This window comes from Heterodontus francisci, chromosome 30 (assembly GCF_036365525.1).
Source record: "Heterodontus francisci isolate sHetFra1 chromosome 30, sHetFra1.hap1, whole genome shotgun sequence".
In the NCBI taxonomy this organism is placed as follows: Eukaryota; Metazoa; Chordata; class Chondrichthyes; order Heterodontiformes; family Heterodontidae; genus Heterodontus; species Heterodontus francisci.
The window spans coordinates 14,657,386-14,678,080 of NC_090400.1; positions in this window are offsets into that span (position 1 = coordinate 14,657,386).

The following is a 20,695-nucleotide window of genomic DNA, read 5'->3' on the forward strand; positions in this document are numbered from 1 at the left end:
GTACAATGTATTCGCAGAGCAGTGTGTTTTCTGTAGAAGATCTTAGCTGTGTCTGTTAGTTTCACCTTTTAACTCTTAAGATCCACCTATAGGCTTAAGCAATCAAATGTAGTGAACACAGATAAGTGGACAGACTAATACAATCAAACATAGATGAATCAAAGACCACAAATTCCAGAGATTAAGGCCTTGGCAGCTGCAGGGAAAGCAACCAATGGTGCAGTGAATAAAATCGGGGGTTGTTCAAGAGACCAGAATTGGAGAAGTGCAGATATCTCGGAGGGTTGTAGGGCTGAAGGATGTTAGAGAGATAGGTGGGAGTGAGGCCATGGAGGGTTTGTAAATAAGGATGAGAATTTTAGCAGTTAGCAGAGTTTTGGATGATCTTAAGTTTATGCAGGGTGGAAGATTGGAAGCCAGTCAGGACTGTGTTGGAATAGACAAGTCTGGAGGTGACAACAACATGGATCAGGGTTTCAGTGCTGGTGAGTGGAGGAATGGGTGGAGTTGGGCAATGTTATGTAGGTGGAAATAGGTGGTCTCAGCAATGCCATGTGTATGTGATCGAAAGCTCATCTTGGGGTCAAATATAACATCAAGGTTGCAATCAGACTGGTTCAGCCTTAGACAACTGTCAGGGCGAGGGATGGAGTCGCCAGCTAAGGAAAGGAGTTTGTGTCAGGGACTGAAGACTACAGCTGATCCCAATGATCCACTGCACTTTGAGAAACCCTGCAGAATGGAGAAATTAGGCAGTCTTGTCGTGTTGCTGTGGCTGTTCAATCCCAAAGGAGAAAAAACCATTAGCCCTGGTGAATGAGTCATCAGTCACCTGATTCATGCATTCATGAAAAGAAAATCAATCAAAACTGCTGCTGTCCTTTGAGCTTGCCTGGAAGGATCCAGAGGAATAAAGGTAGATTGCCTTGAATACATAGTATTTTACAGCAAAGGAAAAGGTCATTTGAGCCCAACTGGTCTTTGTCTGTAAAGCACTTTGGGATCTCTTGAGGATGTGAAAGATGCTATATAAATGCAAGTCTATCACTCTTCCTTTCTTCTATTCCATTCTCCCTCATGCACTTCTCTTGTTGCCCTGAAGTGCTGCCTCGATGATAGAGCTTGGCAGTGGGACACTAAGGCAGAGGGTAACATCTCTACCTCCCAAATGAAGCAGAGACAGTTCTCTGTCACTGCCAGCTAGCTGCATGTGGGTCTATGGTTGGTGAAATAAAGGTATTGGGATGCTGCCAGTTTGTTTCTGGTACCCTGATATCCCATCCATTCCTATGGGGCCAATGAGGTGGGAGCACTGACATCAGTCCTCTGAGCTTGGAAGTGTGTGAAGAAATGAGCAGTGTAGCTCAATGGGAATTTGCTGACATGCAAACACCTGGCACATGGAAAATGAATGGGATTAACACACTACACAAGCACTGTGAATGGACAGAAGTCACAGGCTCCATAACGATGAGGTGTTTAGGACAGATAATCTTTCTCCATATGAACAGCCTGCTCTGATAGTACTCTTCTGCTTACTCTGAAGAAAGACTTGCATTTGTCTAGCGCCTTTCACTGCCCCGGGCCGACCCGAAGTACTTCACAACCAATGGAGTACTTTTGAACTGTAGTACCTGTTGTAATATAGGAAAGATAGCAGCCAATTTGTGCACAGCAAGCTCCCACAAACAGCAATGTGATGATGACCAGATGATCTGTATTAGTGATGTTAGTTGAGGGATAAACATTGGTCAGGACAGATTTATGCCCATCTTACTGGTGGCTTGTGAGGCCAATTCCAGAGGGTAGTTTAGTAACACAGGCCAGACCGGGTAAGGACACCAGGTGTACTTCTCTAAAGGACATTAGTCAACCAGTTGGGTTTTTACAACATTCCAACAGCTTCCTGGTCACTTTTACCAGTATGTTGTCCAGGGGCTGTAAGAAACACAGAATCAGTTACAAACTGCTGGGATTGTTTGACCTGTAGTAACCTGGAGCTCGGACATTAGCCTGTGTTGGTAAAAACCAGTTTGAACTAATTACTTTATGGGACGACAAAGAACAGGACACAGGAAAAGGGCCTTATTTGGACACGGTGTGATACCGGGGTCTTTGGACCTGGGCCAATTAAGCGAAGCTGTGAGCGAGGTGAGCAAGCTTAAGCCAACCGGAAAGACACAGCTCAGATTTGGAGAGATAAGCAACAGGATAAGAATAGAGCTTTTTGGGCATAGAGCCAGTGAAAACTCTGGAGATCAACCATCGTGGTAGCGGAAGACCCTGCGTGAGCGACGCGGCGACGACGTAGAAGAGAGAGAGAGGGCGGTACGCCTGGCCAGCTTTAACTCTCCCTTTTTCGGGTAATATCCTTTGTATTCTGTGACTAGGTCAGGGAAAGGTCAGAGGAACCGAGTGGTTGTTCTTATGAATTCTAGCTAGTTTTGTTATTAACCGTGTAATTCAGTGGGAGTTGTATGTTTTTGTCTAACTAAGTGTATAAGCCTTATTCTTACATTGTACAACAATGTGAATAAAGTAAATTGATAGTGAAAGAAAGGACTGAGTTCCTCCTCTTTGTACTAAGCCATTAACTGTAGCTGTGGATTAAGCTGGAGGGTGGCTTTCTTGAAACCTGATATCCCAAACACTCAGCCTGAGCCTGAATTAAGTCCCACGTGACGGCCAGGATCAATTGGGTATAGGGAATAACGGGGACAAGGGGGAGTTGACTCCGCTCCACGGTTTACATAATTGGCGTCCCTGTGTGGGCTCGAGGATAAATCTCTCCGTTGAATCAGCGGGAGACTCGAGCCGATCCGAATTGGCAAAGTACAGAGAGAACAGGAACTTAGGGGTTAATTTGTAGCTACTAACATAAGATGACAAAACAAAGGGAATCTCCAAACCTTGCAGACTCAGATTGTTTTGATTGGAGGGGATTCCTCCAAAAATACATAATAGCGAAGTGGCTGCAATACGGAGCGTATGCCGGTCACAATAGCGATGAGAGAAAACCCGTAGGGGAAGTTCTTTGGAAGATTGCACAAGCAAAGATGTCAGCTAGGAAATTTAAAAAGATACAGAAGTCAGTAGCTATCGGCTGCTTACTTGAGGAATAGATAGAATGCCAACAGCAGGCTAAAAATGAGCAGAACAGACTCGAGGAGGAGATTAAAAAACTCTGTGAGGAGGCAGCCCGCCTTGGTGAAAAAGTAACTGATTTGCAGGGACAGAGAAGTGCGGATTTGATGTATATGAACCAATATCAGTTACAGTGTGAAAAACTAGTTACGGAAAAAAGTAGGCGAGAGGGAGAAGCCCAAGCAGCTAAAGCTGAGGTGGAAGGATGGAAGCAGCAATGTAGTGATTTAAAAACTGCCATGAATGTGATTCAGAGAGCAGCTCAGGAAAAGAGAAGTAATTCAGGTGACCACACAAAGTGTCAAAAATACATAGCGAGACTGCAAGAGCAGTTAGCCACGCAGAGAGGTATAATCTGTGCTTTTGCACCCGAAGGAAGTGAGGAGAATGGTGAAGGGGACATAGATTGGAATGAGTTAGCAGACGAAGCGGCTAGATACGGCTATGAAGACGGAGACCCTCTACCCGAGGATCTGCCGCCAGCATATGAGCCAGAGCCAAAGGAGTCATCGGCCCCCATGGCCCCCCTTGTGATCACTAGGGCAGCGATAGGAGCAGATGGCCAGGTGGCAGCTGGCCCGCGCATGACATATTCCACTCCAATGGGGGTACAGCAATTGAGAGATATTGCGAAAGATATTGGGACGTGCGCACCCGGGGATGATCCTAGGGAGCTGTTCCAAGCGGTCAGTCAACAGAGAGGAACTCACGGCTTAGATGATGCTGAAGAAAGAAAATTAATTATAATGTGCCTACACCCACACATACACTCTGCCCTACCGGAAGAACAAAAACTCGGTAGAGGCACAAATGAGGATTTAAAAGAACAAGTATTAAATGTCATGGGTGCTAATAGAGGGGACCCAGTGGAGGCGCTAACGAAATGTTATCAAAGAAAAGGTGAACACCCTGTTGCGTTTGCAGCTCGCATCTGGGCGGTGTTTCAAGGGGTATATGGTGCAAACCTAGCTCGAGCCAATCCAACGCCAGAGATTAGAAATCAATGGCTGAGAACGCTGGTGTCGCATGGTACTGAGGAGTCAAGAAGGGCACTAGATCAATTTGATCCCTCTGATGACACACACACAGAGGCTTGGGTACTCAGGAGGATGGTTAGAGCATGGGAGAAGGGAACAACAAAATTCTCCAAGGCCCCTGGAGGAAAGGCAATGCCTGTAAAAGATCAAACGATAACCTGGAGAAATGAAGGGAGGGGAACTGCACAAGGGGCACCCCACCCAGCCTTTCAGGCAGGAGGAAGGGGTAGAGGCATTGGGAGAGGATCTGTCCTAGGAACAGGGAGAACTCCGGGCGGGCCGACCCACTGCGATAAATGTGGTCAGGAAACATTTCAAAAGAGAATGCCGAAACCTGAGATGAGAAAATGTAGGTCGGGGAGTAGGCCAGAACGAACGCCAGAGCCTACCCGTGGAAGGACCCAATAGGTCAAATCCTCAATGTGATATACTAAAGATAGCACCATCTTCGGGGTTGGACCCTGAACCACAATGACGGTTGCAGGCCTCTCCATTATGGGTGTGTGACATGCGGTGGGATAACACAGGGAGACCCCGAGTGAATGGTAGGGTTGGAGGCCGTCCTGTCACCTTCCTTTGGGACACTGGAGGATCCCGAACCACCGTAAACACCACCAATGTTAGTAAAGTAGATTGGAAAATTCAAAGTAAACTTGTTTTATGTGGATTCACAGGACATTCACAAGTGGGATATCTGAGCGTACTGTTGAAAGTCAGTGTGGGGGACGTAGCAATAGAGCACTCAGTGGTTCTCATTGAGTTACCCAGAGAACAAGAATATATATTAGGGTGTGATTACATGGCTAAAGCAGGACTCTGTTTTGACCCTGTTAATTGTGCGATTTGGCAAATGCCCTTGGGCATGGGTAGTATAGATCACACATCCGTCCCGGTGGGGGAATACCAGGATAGGATATGCACGTTCGGGGAATTGTGGACAAGACCAGAAGAAATGAGTAGCAATAGTGAAGTACAACAAATTATCACACGGAATTCAGTAGTATTTGCTCGACATAAACATGATTGTGGGAAAATGACCGGGAGTTTGTGTATACAGGGCCCAGACCCCAAACCACAGAAGCAGTATGGTTTTCCGAAACAGGCAGAAGAGGAGGTAGGAAAGGTGATACAGAGTTTGTTGCTACAAGGGATATTAAGACTGTTAGCCTCCACTAACAACTCACCTATTTGGCCGGTGAGGAAACTGGACGGTTTCGACTAACGATGGAGAGAATTAAATAAGGTAACCCCGTTAACGGCTCCTACCGTAGCAACTAGCCCAGAGGCGGTAGTTAAACAAAATGAGGATGCACAGTGGTTCACTGTTTTAGACATAAGTAACGGTTTTTGGTCTATTCCACTGGAGAAAGAATGCCAATATAAATTTACGTTTACCGTTCAAGGACAACAATCTACATGGACCGCCCTGCCACAGGGATTTCATAATTCCCCGTCCATATTTCACCAATGTTTAAGGGAAGGGTTAAAAAGGTTCTCAAAGCCTGAATGGCTGGTGCAGTATGTAGATGATTTACTGCTACAAACTGAAATGGAACAGGAACATTATAAGTTACTAAGTGAATTACTACAATTGTTACACGAATTGGGACTAAAGGTAAACCCTAAAAAAGCGCAAGTTATGAAACAGAGGGTTACTTACTTGGGAATGATCTTGACACTGGGAAAGAGAGAAATTGACCTGCGAAGGGTAGTAGCGGTTGGCAGACTCCCTGTCCCGAGGGATGTAAAAGAGTTGAGATCTTTCCTGAGTTTGGTGGGATATTGCAGGGACCACATTGATGGATTCGCTACGAAAGCGGCCCCATTAATGGAACTATTGAAAAAGAATGTGGCGTGGGAGTGGAAAACTGAACACACACAGGCCATTTCAGATTTAAAGCAGGCACTAGCTGCTGCACCTGCTCTGAAAACCCCAAATCCAACTGAGCCATTTTCATTGGAGGTAGCTGCCACAGACACCACCCTCTCGGCAGTTCTGTTACAGGAGACACACGGGAAATTGAGACCAGTAGCGTATGCCTCGCGTATGCTTTCACGGGTAGAGCAGGGGTATACGATGTGCGAGAAACATTTGTTCGCAGTTTTTTGGGCAGTACAGTATTTTACTTACATAGTGAGACTGAATCCACTTACAATATTGACAGAACATACCCCTGTACAGTTACTATTAGACAGTAGGATCAAAGATGGGTCAGTAAGTCAGAACCGAATTGCTAGGTGGACACTATTGTTGCAAGGAAGAAACATAAGCGTGAAAGGAGTAAAAACTACCACTATCTTGGCAGCCAATCTAGTGTATCAAGGAGAGAAACATGAGTGTCAAGGCATGATAGCAAATGATCCCAAGGGACCATTTGTATCAAACCAAAAAGGAGGGGGTAGGAGTGGATTGGAGAAAGTAACAGGGACAGAAAGCAAAGATACAAAGGGAAAAGAAGAACCCCACTTAAAAATTTTTGTGGATGGTTCCTCATCAGTACAGGATGGCGAGAGGAGGACTGGGTGCGGGATATATGTAGAAGACGAACATGGTCAGGAAAAGTTTAACGCAGCCTTAAAATTGCCTAAAACCATGAGTGCGCAGGCGGCAGAATTAGCAGCCGTCGCATATGTGGTTGTCCACCCAGAATACTTCCCGCCTGGATCGGTTATATATTCTGATAGCATGTATGTCTGTAATAGCCTCACGGAACATTTGCCCTTATGGGAGGTGAGGGGATGGGAAGCCCGTTCCATCGGCTCCATTATTAAGATACATCTTTGAAGGAGCACAGGGGAAAGGATATGGGATCACGAAGGTAAAAGCTCATTCAAAACTTACTCGGAAGGGAAAGGAAAGCGGATGAGCTAGCCAAACAAGGTGCTGTTAGTGGGCAGGAATGGCAGCCACCGATTGAGGACATTGGGGAACAGAAAGGAAAACAGGTCAAGGTAATGGATTTAACAGAGGAGCAGAAGAAAGATGAAGAATTGAAAAAACTGATAGAAGGAGTAGAGTCAGATACATACAAAGAGTACAAAGGGGTCTATATTCAGGACGGAGTAGTTTTATGTGAAGGAAAATTCGTAGTACCAGAGGAGGGACGAAACCAAATAATCTACTGGTATCATGACTTATGGGGACATAAATGGACAGAGAGTACCCTGGAAAGGATAAAGGAGGTGTGCTGGTGGCCTGGAATGAAAGGTGACGTGGAACACTACGTCAAGAATTGTTTGATCTGTGCACAACACAACCCTGATAGGAATGTCAAGGAAGGGGCCCTCCGACATACTCGACCAGTAGAAGGGCCTTGGACTAATTTACAGATAGACTATGTAGGACCCTTACCCCCCACTCCAGGAGGGTTTAAGTACATTCTAGTAATAGTAGATACGTTTACCAAATGGGTGGAAGCTTTCCCAACCAGAACAAATACAGCCAAAGTCACCGTGAAAATTCTGTTAGAAAGAGTATTCACTCGGTGGGGTTTACCCCGAAGCATAGAATCAGATCAGGGAACACATTTTACAGCCCAAGTAATACAAAATGTAATGACCCTCTTTGGGGTTAAACAGAAATTCCACAGACCCTATAGACCACAGTCTAGTGGAATTGTGGAAAGGATGAATCGGACATTGAAAAACATGATAGCTAAAATGGTACAGCAGCACAAGGCGACCTGGCAGGTTGTTTTGCCCTATGTGTTGATGGTAATCAGGAATACTGTAGCTTCATCAACAGGTTATACTCCCTATAAACTCATGACAGGAAGGGACATGAGAGGAATTGAGGTGTTGGTAGGTTTGGACTTGTCCGAACCCGAGGTGGACAGTATTATATCAGAAAAATGGGTACAACAACTAGTAGAAACAGTGAGGGAAGCAAATTACATGGCAGCTCACCAACAGGGAAAGAAGAGACAGCAAAGTAAGGCTTATTTCGATGTGAAAGCCAGCCTGATAGAGTTGAGCCCCGGACAAAGGGTAATGATCAGAATATACCAGCCCATCTCATTTTTGAGTTCAAAGTTCGCCGGTCCCTATGAGATCGTAGATAAAGCTAGTACATCTGTATACAAAGTATTGACGGCACCAGATAAGAGTGCCTGGTATCACATTAATCAGTTAAAGTTAGTAAGAGAAAAACAAGATAATCACAGTTGGCATGTGATGCTTGATGCTACCGATGTTCCGATCAAAGGTCAGGGAGATCAAGAGCAGGTTCAACTGCGGATCCAAGCGGAAGTGTTTGAAAGACAACCTGAAGTTGTACATCCACATACAGAGGGAAATCGTGGGAAAAAACGAAAGAAAAATAAAGAAAACAGGGAAAGTACGTGGGCTAGGAGAAATGGACGGTTAGAATCAGTAACAAATTGGGAACAAGATATAGACAGTCTGGCTCAGTGTATGGAGAGACTGAACTTAAAATAGGATAAGAAAGAAACTGTAAATAAGAGCAGAAATTACACTTGTATATTACAGGTCCAGCCCACAATGAAGAGGGTGATACATTGCATTGCTATTGGATTGACCATATTTGGGACTATCGGTGAACCCGCATCGGAGCTATCACGACTATCCCGTGGCCAGAAACAACTTTGCTCGACTAATCAAGATAGTTCGAACCAACAAAGGAAAGCGAGAAGATTTAAGTTTGTATTGTGCAGGAGTGGATGGGTTGGCGTGCGCGGAAAAAACATTGGGTATACCGGAGGGAACAGAAGTTTGACCTTAACTAACAGAGTGTTAGGTTACTGTGAAGAGGATAGAGGAAGATATTATGTTGGGGCAGTGTTTCATATTCCCCGACACAGGAGTAATTTGACCTACCCTTTAAAAGAGAGTCCATAACGTGGGCAAGTACCAGGAGGGTATTTGGATATCTTTAAGTAACCCACCATCTCATGCTATTGTAATGGATGGTGTTGAGAAAGGGGTAGATTTGTCAAAATGTCATCAAGGGGGGGAATCACTGGGCCTGTCCGGAAGAGACAACGAGACAAAAACTTACAAATTGCGGGCTCAGCACCTATGAAAATCGTTCATTGTCCATTTTGCCTGTAAATAACCAGACCTTTTCACAATATGCCCTTGTGGGGAAAACATATTACATAGCCACGGTTGCTATGAACTACAACAAGGGATGGAAACAGTGCCCTCTGGAGGGCCACAATGTAGCCATTCACAATGTTACCTCGGACTTGGTTGTTGGTGGACTAGTACTGCCTAAGCCAATAAAGAGGGTAGTGATAAAGGAGAATCTCACGATCCAACGGACTCATACAGATCAAGAGGTACGGGAATATATTGCCACTGAATTACCACCCATCCCACACCTGACAGCAGATTGGGCACAAATAGCAGAAGAGGCAAAAGAGATAATAAAAGAGTGGAATAAACACACTAAAACAATTAGAACTCATGCTGGCAAAGCAAATGAACTGTTGCGTGACCCAGGGTTTTGGAGTAAGTTTTGGAATTGGGGATCGAATGTTCAAATACATCCATGGGTCAGAATTGTATCACATATTGCTGTCATAGTGATTCTATGTGCGCTAATAATTGTTGTATTCAATGTATATCAGCTTAGAAGGTGGAAAAATGAACTTTTGCAAAGATTGGATGATGGAACTATAATGAAACAGAAGGAACGGTTATCAATATAAACAAAAACTGAGAAAAACAACTGTATATACTAAGTTTCATAACGTATCTTTTTATATGTAACAGCATTGCACACTCATTGGGGGACAATGACGTTCTCGGGAATGGTTAATGGAGAAGGGAAACTTGATGATCCTAAGATAAGTATCTTTGGATCATGAGGGGGGAGATGTTGGCCAGGGGCTGCAAGAAATACAGAACCAGTTACAAACTGCTGGGATTGTTTGACCTGTAGTAACCTGGAGCTCGGACACTGACCTGTGCTGGTAAAAACCATTCTGAACTAATTACTTTATGGGACAAGACAAAGATCAGGACACAGGAAAAGGGCCTTATTTGGACACGGTGTGATACCGGGGTCTTTGGGCCTGGGCCAATTAAGAGAAGCTGTGAACGAGGTGAGCAAGCTTAAGCCAACTGGAAAGACACAGCTCAGATTTGGAGAGATAAGCAACAGGATAAGAATAGAGCTTTTTGGGCATAGAGCCTGCGAAAACTCTGGAGATCAACCATCGTGGAAGCGGAAGACCCTGTCTGAGCGACGCGGCAATGACGTAGAAGAGAGAGAGAGAACGGAATGCCTGGCCAGCGTTAACTCTCCCTTTTTCGGGTAATATCCTTTGTATTCTGTGACTAGGTCAGGGAAAGGTCAGAGGAACCTAGTGGGTGTGATTATGAATTCTTGCAAGTTTTGTTATTAACTGTATAACTCAGTGGGAGTTGTATGTTTTTGTCTCATTAAGTGTATAAGCCTTATTCTTACATTGTACAACAACATGAATAAAGTAAATTGATAGTGAAAGAAAGGACTGAGTTCCTCCTCTTTGTACTAAGCCATTAACTGTAGTTGTGGATTAAGCTGGAGGGTGGCTTTCTTGAAACCTGATATCCCAAACACTCAGCCTGAGCCTGAATTAAGTCCCACGTGACGGCCAGGATCAACTGGGTATAGGGAATAACGGGGACAAGGGGGAGTTGACTCCGCTCCACGGTTTACCAGTATCAGCATTTTATTTCCAGATTTGTTAAACTGAAATGAAACTACAATGGTGGAATGTAAACTCACGGCCTTTGGATCACCAGTCCAGTAAGATAACAACGATGCTCCCGGTACCCAAAACGCTGATGGACCAGTTTTTATTGGTGCCACTGGGCAGAATCTGGGCCCCTAAACTGGGGCAGATCCAGCTGGCACCATCTTCAGAAAGGCCTAATGCCGGATGGCCAGAGAGCTGCCTGATTCAGACTCCCTCTTACTGCCGTGAATGGTCCCAACTTGGACCATTTGGGTTCTTCTCGGGATTGTCTGATATCGTCAGTCAATCTGGGAATATTCTCTTGTCCCAAATTAAACAATTTATTTGGCAGCAGTTACAATGATCCAACACAATCTATTCTATTCCTAATACTATCGCTACTAAAACTGCAAGTTCATCCAGACTTTAAATCACACAGGGCACTAATTAGCAATAAAGATTTAGGAGCATGATGCAGCTTCCTGGCCCTGACTCCAAAGCAAATGCAGGTGAACTTTCTCGAGGCTTCTCCCACGCTGGAAATTTGGTAGATTCCCCATTTGTATGTTTAAAGTGAAGTTGCAAGGAAATTCCCCCCAACTGTGTGTGCACCTCCACCTGGAGAGAAATTCACTGTTGATGCCCAGTGGGTGGCAGGTTAACCTTTCTGTGCACCAAAGGATGTTGCTGTTTGCTGGTATTTCTCAGGTTACTGCAAAGAGTGAGTAACATTTATGGCACAGATTCAAGAAACTTAGCTGAGGTTCAGGATACCAGCAAGGGATCTCCTGAGGTGAATCAGGGATTAGCAATTAGGTGACACCAGGCTTGGGTTTTAGAAGGAAACTTTGGGAAAAGGGGAAGACAGTGAAACATGGGGTGTGAGATTTATGGGGAGGTGAGGAGGGTATGGAGGAGCAGCTAGTGAGGGGGAAAACTGGCAAGGCCGGAGTCATGGGGGTGGTGCTGAATTTAATGTGTTTGCAGGCTGCAGTTTGGGACTTGTGGGGTAGGGGGAGGGTCGGTGATCACAGAGGGGAAGAGAGAGAGACACCGATTGGCAGAAGGAAGGTCGAAGGCTGCCTTGAGGATCTGCGGGGAGCACTCCTGCTCCTCCTGGCCAATGAGGAATATTATAAAAACCTTTACACCTGGAGCCAACAGCTCCCGTCTTCATTTCACTGTCCGGTTTCTGAACCCTGGGGAACTCAGTCGGCAGCTGTTAAGTTTAACTCAGGTTCCAAATTGCACTGCAGGAGACTGATTTAAATATATCAATTAATTGTCCCACGTCTCCAAGATGGGACAATCACATGCCACCCAACCCAGCGCCTTAAAAATGGCAGCAGGTCTCAAAGCGAGTGTCAGGCATTGCTCAATTTACCACACCCCCATCACTCACCTACCAGCAATCTCCAATCATTACTCATACCTCACACTCATAGCTTCACCTCACCCTCACACATTTAGCACTGCTGCAACCCTCACATCCACATCTCACAGCTTGCACACACTGCCATCTATTCACCATGACAGTCACATCATCCAAACAGATTGCACCACTCTCACAGATTCACTTCCCTCTCTCTTGCAAGACAAGCTGGTGCACAACCACAGGCAGCAGCACCTAATTGGCAGGGGACATGCATATTTGTATGTCCTCACCTCAATGGAGGAGACTGTGGCATCTGGCATGGCTAGCGCTAGATGTGCGTACATACATCATGGCCACAATGTTGTCGACAAAATGGCAGCCATAGCATTGGGAAACTGAGCAAATACAGAGTTAAATTTCATGGCCCATGAGTTCTATTACACCAGCATGAATTGGTTTTGCAGTTTTAACTCCCACATCATATAGCTCAAAAATACCGATTAGAATTATATCACAGACATGCCAAGCTATCAAACTAGCAAAATTTGACCAACAGTTCCTTGCATTTATATTGTGCATTTAAAGTAGAAAAATCCTAAGATGCTTCAAATATAAATGGACGGTTAGCAAAAGGAGGAGATATTAGGAGTGTTGACCAATAAACCTGGTCAGTATCTGCTTTGGGTGCAGTTGCTGGCCAGGAGAATATTGGAACAGTCAAGTCAGTCAAATGAAACAAACATAATGTCATGTATGTTGGAGCACTGACACAGAATATACTCTGAATTAAAATTTTCTTTTTATTCATTCTCGGGTTGCAGGTAAGGCCAGTGTTTATTGCCCATCCCCAGTTGCCCTTGACGGTGGTGATGAGCTGCCTTGTTGAACTGCTGCAATGCATATGGTGAAGGTGTTCCCACAGAGCTGGGAGCTTCAGGCTTTTGATGCAGCGATACAGGAACAGTGATATGGTTCTAAGTCAGGACAGTGTGACTTGGAGTGAAACTTGGAGGTGGTGACATTCCTATTTGCCTGCTGCCCTTGTCCTTCTAGGTGGTAGAGGTAGTGGATTTGGAAGGTCCTGAAGGAAGCTTGCTGAGTTGCTGCAGTGGATCTTATAGATGTTACGCACTGCTGCCTCTGTAAATATTTAATGTGTTACATGGGATGCCAATCAAGCAGGCTGCTTTGTCCTGGATGGTATCGAGCTTCTTGAGTGTTGTTGGAACTGAACTCATCTAGTCAAGTGGAGAGTATTCCATCACACTCCTGACTTGTGCCCTGGAGGTGACAGAAAGACTTTGGGGAGTCAGGAAGTGAGTTCCTCATCGCAGAATACTCAGCTTCAGACCTGCTTTTGTAGCCACAGTATTTATATGGCTGGTCCAGATAAGTTTCTGTTCAATGGTAACCCACCCCACCACCCCCTCCCGCCCCCGCACGGCCCACTCTCAGATGTTGGAGGGAGATTCAGTAATGGCAATGCCATTGAATGTCAAGGGAGGTGATCAGACCCTCTCTTGTTGGAGACTGTCATTTCCTGGCACTTATGTGGCACGAATGTTACTTGCGACTTATCAGCCAAAGCCTGGGTGTTGTTCATGGGGGTTGCTGCATGTGGGCACAAACTGCGTCAGTATCTGAGGAGTTTTCTGGGCAATTTACCACATTGTCGGGTAGATGCCAGCATTGCAGCTGTACTGGAACAGCTTGGCTAGTCTGGAGCACAAGTCTGCAGCAATGCAGCCAAGATGTTGCTGGGACCCGTAGCCTTTGTTGTATCCAGTGCACTCAGCTGTTTCTTGATATCACGTGGAGCCTTTGCACTGGTGGGGACCTCAGAATGAGGCTGAGGTGGATCATGCACTCTGCATTTCTGGATGAGAATGGCTGCAAACGCTCCAAGCTTTTCTTTTACACTGATGTGTTGGGCTCCATCATCATTGAGGATGGGTAAGTTCATGGAGTCTTTTCATCCCATGAGTTATGAGTCCACCACCATTCAAGACTGGATGTAGCAGGACTGCCAAGCTTTGATCTGATCCATTGGTTTTGAGATCGCGTAGCTCTGTCTATAGCATGCTGCTTCTGCTGTTTAGTATGCACGTAGTCGAGTGTTGTAGTTTCACCAGGTTCACCCCTTATTTTTAGGTATGCCTGTTGCTGTTCCTGGCATGCTCTGCTGCACTCTGAACCAGAATTGGTCCCTGTGTTTTATTCCAGAAAGCCAGTTGTTGAAGGTTAGAACTGGAGCCAATCTTTACATCTTTTTATATTTATTTACACGTTGTTACACAAGACAAGCAAACACCTCATAAATCAACAACCACACTTTTAGGCTGTGTCTATTTATACCTCTTTTGGACCAACCTGAAGGTTGTCAATCAAGAGGAACTTAGTGCCCCTTCAGAAAGCGGCATCACTAAAACACTAACAGCAAAAAAACTTTAATGGAAATTTAGCTAACTCAGATTGAGGTGGTGTTACCAAGGTTGATGATGCACTCCAAACCTCCCGGTGCCCACAGCTTGAAGTGTACCAGTGGACACTACATGCACCCAGTCCAGGGACACCTGGGTGCAGATATAGCTGCGGAAGCGAGGCTGGTAGTCGGGCCAAATTACCCCCGAACCACCCACTGCCTGGACCTGTTGATGGCCATTTGGCCGGGTGTTTCTACTTATAGGGGATAAAATGAATTTCAGGCTCAGAGACCTTTGTGGAGTCACACAGTCAGCAGTGCACCGCTGCACCAGGGAGGTCAGCGATGCCCTATACCGGAGGGAAGGTGACTATGTCTGTTTCACTACAGACCCTGAAAGCCAGGCCTAGAGGGCCAACGGTTTCGGCTCCATCGCAGGATTGACACAGGTGCAACAGGGTCATAGATTGCACCCATGTGGTCATCAAGGCTCCAGCTGGGTGACCAGCTGAATGCATAAACGGTAAGGGCTTCCACTCAATCAACGTACAGCTGGTATGTGAACATTGTAAGAGCTTCATGCAAATCTGTGCCCGCTTTCCAGGCAGCTGCTGTGACGCCTTCATCCTGCGCGAGTCCCTGGTGCAATTGCTGATCACTGAATGGCTCAGATGGAGGGGTGGCTTCTAGAAGACAGGGACTACCCCTTGCCGACATGGCTCCTGACACCAGTGAGAGACCCCAGCATTGCTGCAGAGGAGAGATACAACACCACCCACGGAGCTACAAGAGCCACCATTGAGCAGGCGATCGGCATGCTGAAAATGCGCTTCCACTGCCTGAATAGATCAGGTGGTGCCCTGCAGTACGAGCCGGATAGAGTAGCTCGTTTCATTGCTGTTTGCTGTGCTCTGCACAACTACTCACTCAATAGGGGGGAGGCCTTGCAGGATGAGGAGAGACATCAGCAGGACTCCTCCTCGGATGATGAGGATGCTGATGACTTACAGCAGGAAAGGCACATGGGAGGACAGAGAGCATCCAGGCAGCGCATGCAGGGTGAGCAGCGAGCTAGGGATGCACGGCAGCACCTCATTGATGAAATATTCTAAATGCCATAGGAACCACCATGAGCTCTACAATTCACACAGCACCCTCGTTCATCTGTCCTGCAGCATCCACATCTGCAACATCTTTGTCTCCACCATTACTGGCAGCAGCAGACTGAGCCATTGTCCATGTTACTGCAACTGTGGAGATGCACATGAGTAATACTGGCATGGCAGTGATGTTATTCCATACATTGGCAGTTCTGTAACGGGAGGAGACATGATCAGTACATGCTGGCACACGTCATTCACAAAAACAACACACATGTTAGTGAAGAAGATTTTGATTTCAGCCTTTCCACATTGTTGTGTCACCTGTGAAGACCCATTTGTGTCACAGTGTTTTTTGGAAACGTTTGCAGGTGCTCCTTCACAGTTCCACTTCTGCACTAGCAGCCTGACTGGAGGAAAGCTGCTGATATCATTGCCCTTTGGTTGTGGATGACTTTGGCGGTTGTCCTCTATGCGCACGAGACCTGGAGGGCCCGGGCTGGCTGGGAATCCTGCGTCAGTGCAGAACTCTCCTTAGACATCATGGCTGTTGGAGCTTGACTCAGCAGTGGAGGGGTCAGCATCCACATTGGAATCACCTAGAGGGACCCCAGATATGACGCGCAGTCTCGTCTCATCCAGCTCAATGCTCATTTGAACCTCTGCTCTCCCGGGAAGGACCAGGGACAGGGACAGTCTCCATGCCCCTGGTCGCTCTCTCGCCTTGCCACTGATTTGAGGATCTAATGGCTCGGCAAGGGAATGCAAGTCAGTGTTTATTAATGGAATCTGGCTCACCAGGAGGGTCACCGCCAACTCCATGTATGCCGCCATGCGCTCAGTTGCCTGGGACATGGCAGCCGTCAGGCCTGGATGGACTCCCCCATCATCTGCTCAAGGCTGCACATGGCCTGTGGCATCTCCACCAGATGTTGCCACGACTGCTGCAGCAGCTCCAGCATGTCCTGTGCTGTCAACAACAGAGGGACATCAGTAGCCTGGGGCTCAGCATGGACCTGGCCACCCACAGCCCTCTGACTGCCTGGGGCTGCGGCTGTCTCAGCCTCAGGCAACTGCTCAGGTGCGTGTGCAGTGCTCTCACCAGTTTGTGACCCAGACTGTAGGGCTGACCGGATTACCACCAAGGTGACTGTATCTGCGCTGGTGGACGGTGCGGGAGTGTCATGGGGCGTTGCTTCCTTGGAGCATTGTGGGCCCTCTTTGCCCAGAGAAACAAGGTGGCAGAGATTAAGGATGGCAAGGCAACAACCCGAAATAGGGGTGCTGGGCCCAAAGTGGGGGAAAGATCGGTGTGGACTACTGAGTGAGCTACTTCAGTAGGTGCCAAGTTGTGAGCTGCAGACAAGGGTGAGTTCTTTCATACTTTCATCCATTCATGTCATGTCATTCATTCCTGCCCAACCTCCTTGTCTTTGGCCTGGCAGTGGCACATATGTGTCACTTGTGTGGGGACACCCAGGTTCAGTGGGGCCATGATGCAAAGTGCCACTTACTTTTGCGGAGCGGAGGAGATTGTTCATCCTCTTCCAGCATTGGACCCTTTCACACCAGATGGTCCCACGACTTCTGGCCTCCTCTGCCACCTCCAGCCAGGCTGCCTTGGTCTTACCATCGCTGGGGAAAAGGACCTCCCGCCTTGCTCGCACAGCTTGGAGGAGAGTGAGCAGCGAGGCATCGCTGAACCATGGAGCCACCTTCGAGTGCCCCTCTGCCATCTTCGGTTTTTTGTCTGGTTGTTTAAATGCGAAGGCTATTCCACAGTGTAACTGCTCTAACTTCTGGCTGCAAGATTTTTTTGCACGCTTGACAACTAATGCAGGACTAGTGAGGAAATCTGTGCTGTTGTCCTGGTTTTTCATCGACGACAGATAGACACAGATATAGATGTTCACGTACACTTTGTTTCTGCAGCAGTTCATCATAATTATTGATGTAATATTTCTGGTTTGCAATGCAGCTAGAATATCAACATATTTTCCTGGTTCATTAATTCAGTTTCATGATGCCAGACCTGTTGAGTTTCTCCAGCACTTTCTGCCAGGTTGCCAGCATCCACAGTCTTCTATACTGTGGTAAGTATTTATTTGGCATCTGTCAGGAAACAGGTGCCGGGGTGCTTTAAATAGGGCCCCAGCACCTGCCCCTCAGCTGATGTCCCGCCTGCTCCCACCACATAATTTGGGGAGGCGGTGCGTTGCCGTGAAGTTAATGAGCAGCCACGCTGAATATCGCGGCAGCTCCACGACGGCCGGTCCGTGTGGGCGCACCACCATCTTCAAAGAGCATCGCCTAAAATCAGGCCAACCTATTTTCAGCAAAACAGATCTCACTGAGAAATACCACACCCTGGAAGCATCATTCAAGTCATAGAAGTATTTGTTTAGTTTCCCTAGTTTTCTTTCTGCATCTGCTGCCTCTAAGGGCAGTTTCAGAAACACTTCTCTGAAAGTATGGCTGGAGTTTTATGCCACCCCAATGAGCGGGATGGTGGCGGGTTGTGGGGGGGGGGTGCATAAAATGGAGCATGAGGCTCCGGGGGCCCTTCCCAACCCACTCCTGCCTCTGCTGCCACTTTACACATGGCGGCAGGGGCGAGAAAAGGCCGGCCCGCCCCAGGCCAATTAAGGCCCCTAAGTGGCCACCTGAGGGCCTTCGCCTGCCTCCATGGGGATTTTACCTGTGGTTGTGAATGAGAAGCCGCTGGACAAAACCAAGCGGCTCTCGAACTTCCCGGGGGGCCCTCATGATCGGGCACCCTGTGCCCAGTGGAGGGCCGCTCTCGCTACTCCAACCACCCCCAACACCCAACATGCCCCCTTTCCCCCAATTGACCACCCTTGCCTTGCCAGGGCCAGACCAATTACCCCTTGGTGAGGCAACCAAAATTTACCTTTGCTCCAGGCTCCCCGACATCTTTTCTTGACATTGGGCTGTAGTCCCAGCAGTGGCCACCGCTCCTGGTGGCGCTGCTGGGACTAAGAGCTGCCAGCCAATCAGCGGGCTGGCAGTTCCATTAGGCTGCACTTCCTACTTCAAGTGGCTGGAAGTCCCACCTCACACCAATTGAAGCCTCGTGACCCACAAAATATGGATTGGATCCCCAGTCGAGGCAGAATGGGCTCGCCACCGACTTTTCAGTTAGTAGCCGGATCCCATCTGCCCATGGTATAACCCTGGCCCACATCACCATGCAGAAATGCAGCTTTTATGTTATTTGATCTTCACCTCAAATGAATATGCAGCCAAAAGAGCTAAAAGTTTCAAGACTACTTTTCAGCTGTGGGAGAGTCCACTCTCACATCTGTATCACCAAGTCACTCTTCAAAACCCCTCACAACTAGCCTCGCTTTAGCCTTATAAGTCCCATTTGCAAGGACTTTTTCAGGACAAATCCATCTGTGTGACAAAGCTGATTGCCTCTTATGTGGCACTTCAGAATAAACTCCAAACTCTCTCCAACTATCCATTTCCATTTGTTTTGCCTCTCTTATTAGTTAATCCTCAAGTTTATTGTTAGTCACCAAAACTTCACAATCATGAGTTCTCAGAGTGATACAGCACTGAAACAGCCCTTCGGCCCACTGAGTCCATGCTGAGCATCAACCATTTATACTAATCCTACATTAATCCCATACCACATCCCCACAATTCTCCTACCACCTACCTACACTAGGGGCAATTTACAATGGCCAATTTACCTATCAACCTGTAAGTTTTTGGCTGTGCGAGGAGACCAGAGCACCTGACGGACACCCACACGATCACAGGGAGAACTTGCAAACTCCACACAGGCTGTACCCAGGACTGAACCCAGGTTGCTGGAGCTGTGAGGCTGTGGTGTTAACCACTGCGCCACTGCTCTGTTCTGAGGCTGTTCTGTGACCTATATTTCACTGTGTAATCAATTCAAGCTATAACCTTAACTGGCAGTTTTATGGCTGTCAGGACTAATACTGCGAGATCATCCTCTTGCACTGCCGTAGTCTCTTTCTCCAGTACGTGATCATTTTCTGACAGAAGATTCACTTTCTGATCCACTATCAGTAATTGCAATGCACTTTCTTACTCTCCGCTCTTTCACCCCATTCTGCCAGTCCATGGACCTCACATCTTGGCCTTCATCCTGAACATTCAACCAATATTTAAACTTGCCAGTAGCTTTTCCTGCACATCCCACAATTGTTGCTTCCCTCCCTTCCTTAGACCACTCTGGAATATTTGTCACCTGGATACCCACTCTGGGCAATTGACCTATGGATGTGATAGCTCTGTCCTGTGTGTCATGATCTCTCACATTACCACTATTCAGCTCTTGATCATCTGTATTCTGTTCCTCAGGACCCTCATCACAAAACAAGTGAGCAATTGAGGCACAAGATGCCTCGTTTACCTCTTTCAGCTGCTCAGTGTCTGAGATTTTATAATTAATTCTAATTAATTATGAGGAATGAACTTTAAGAGTTTGATGACCATGTTTGTTAAGTACCAAGTACCATCATTACTTATTACCTTAACAGAGTCTTTTCATTCTCCATGACCCTCTCTTTTATAATATACCAAATCTTCTGTATTAAATTCTGTCTCAGATGGTCTTATACAATGCATCAGAGCTCTCTGAATATTCTCTGAGACCTCAGCTCTGATGAAAGCTCTTTTCTCTGCAAGTAAAGCAGTAAAATGTGCAGAAGAAAATTGAACTAATTCTAGCGCAGGAGGACTATCGCACAACACAGAAGGTGACTTTGGGATTTTGCCCATAGACTAATTGATAGGGACTATACCCTCCAAGCATCTGGAATGAATTATTTGCATGAGCTGCCTATGCCAGGGCCATTGTCAACTTGCAGTTTGTTTGATCAGCTGAAATGTTGTGCAGAATATCTTTGGTCCTTGCATGATTCCTTTCACAG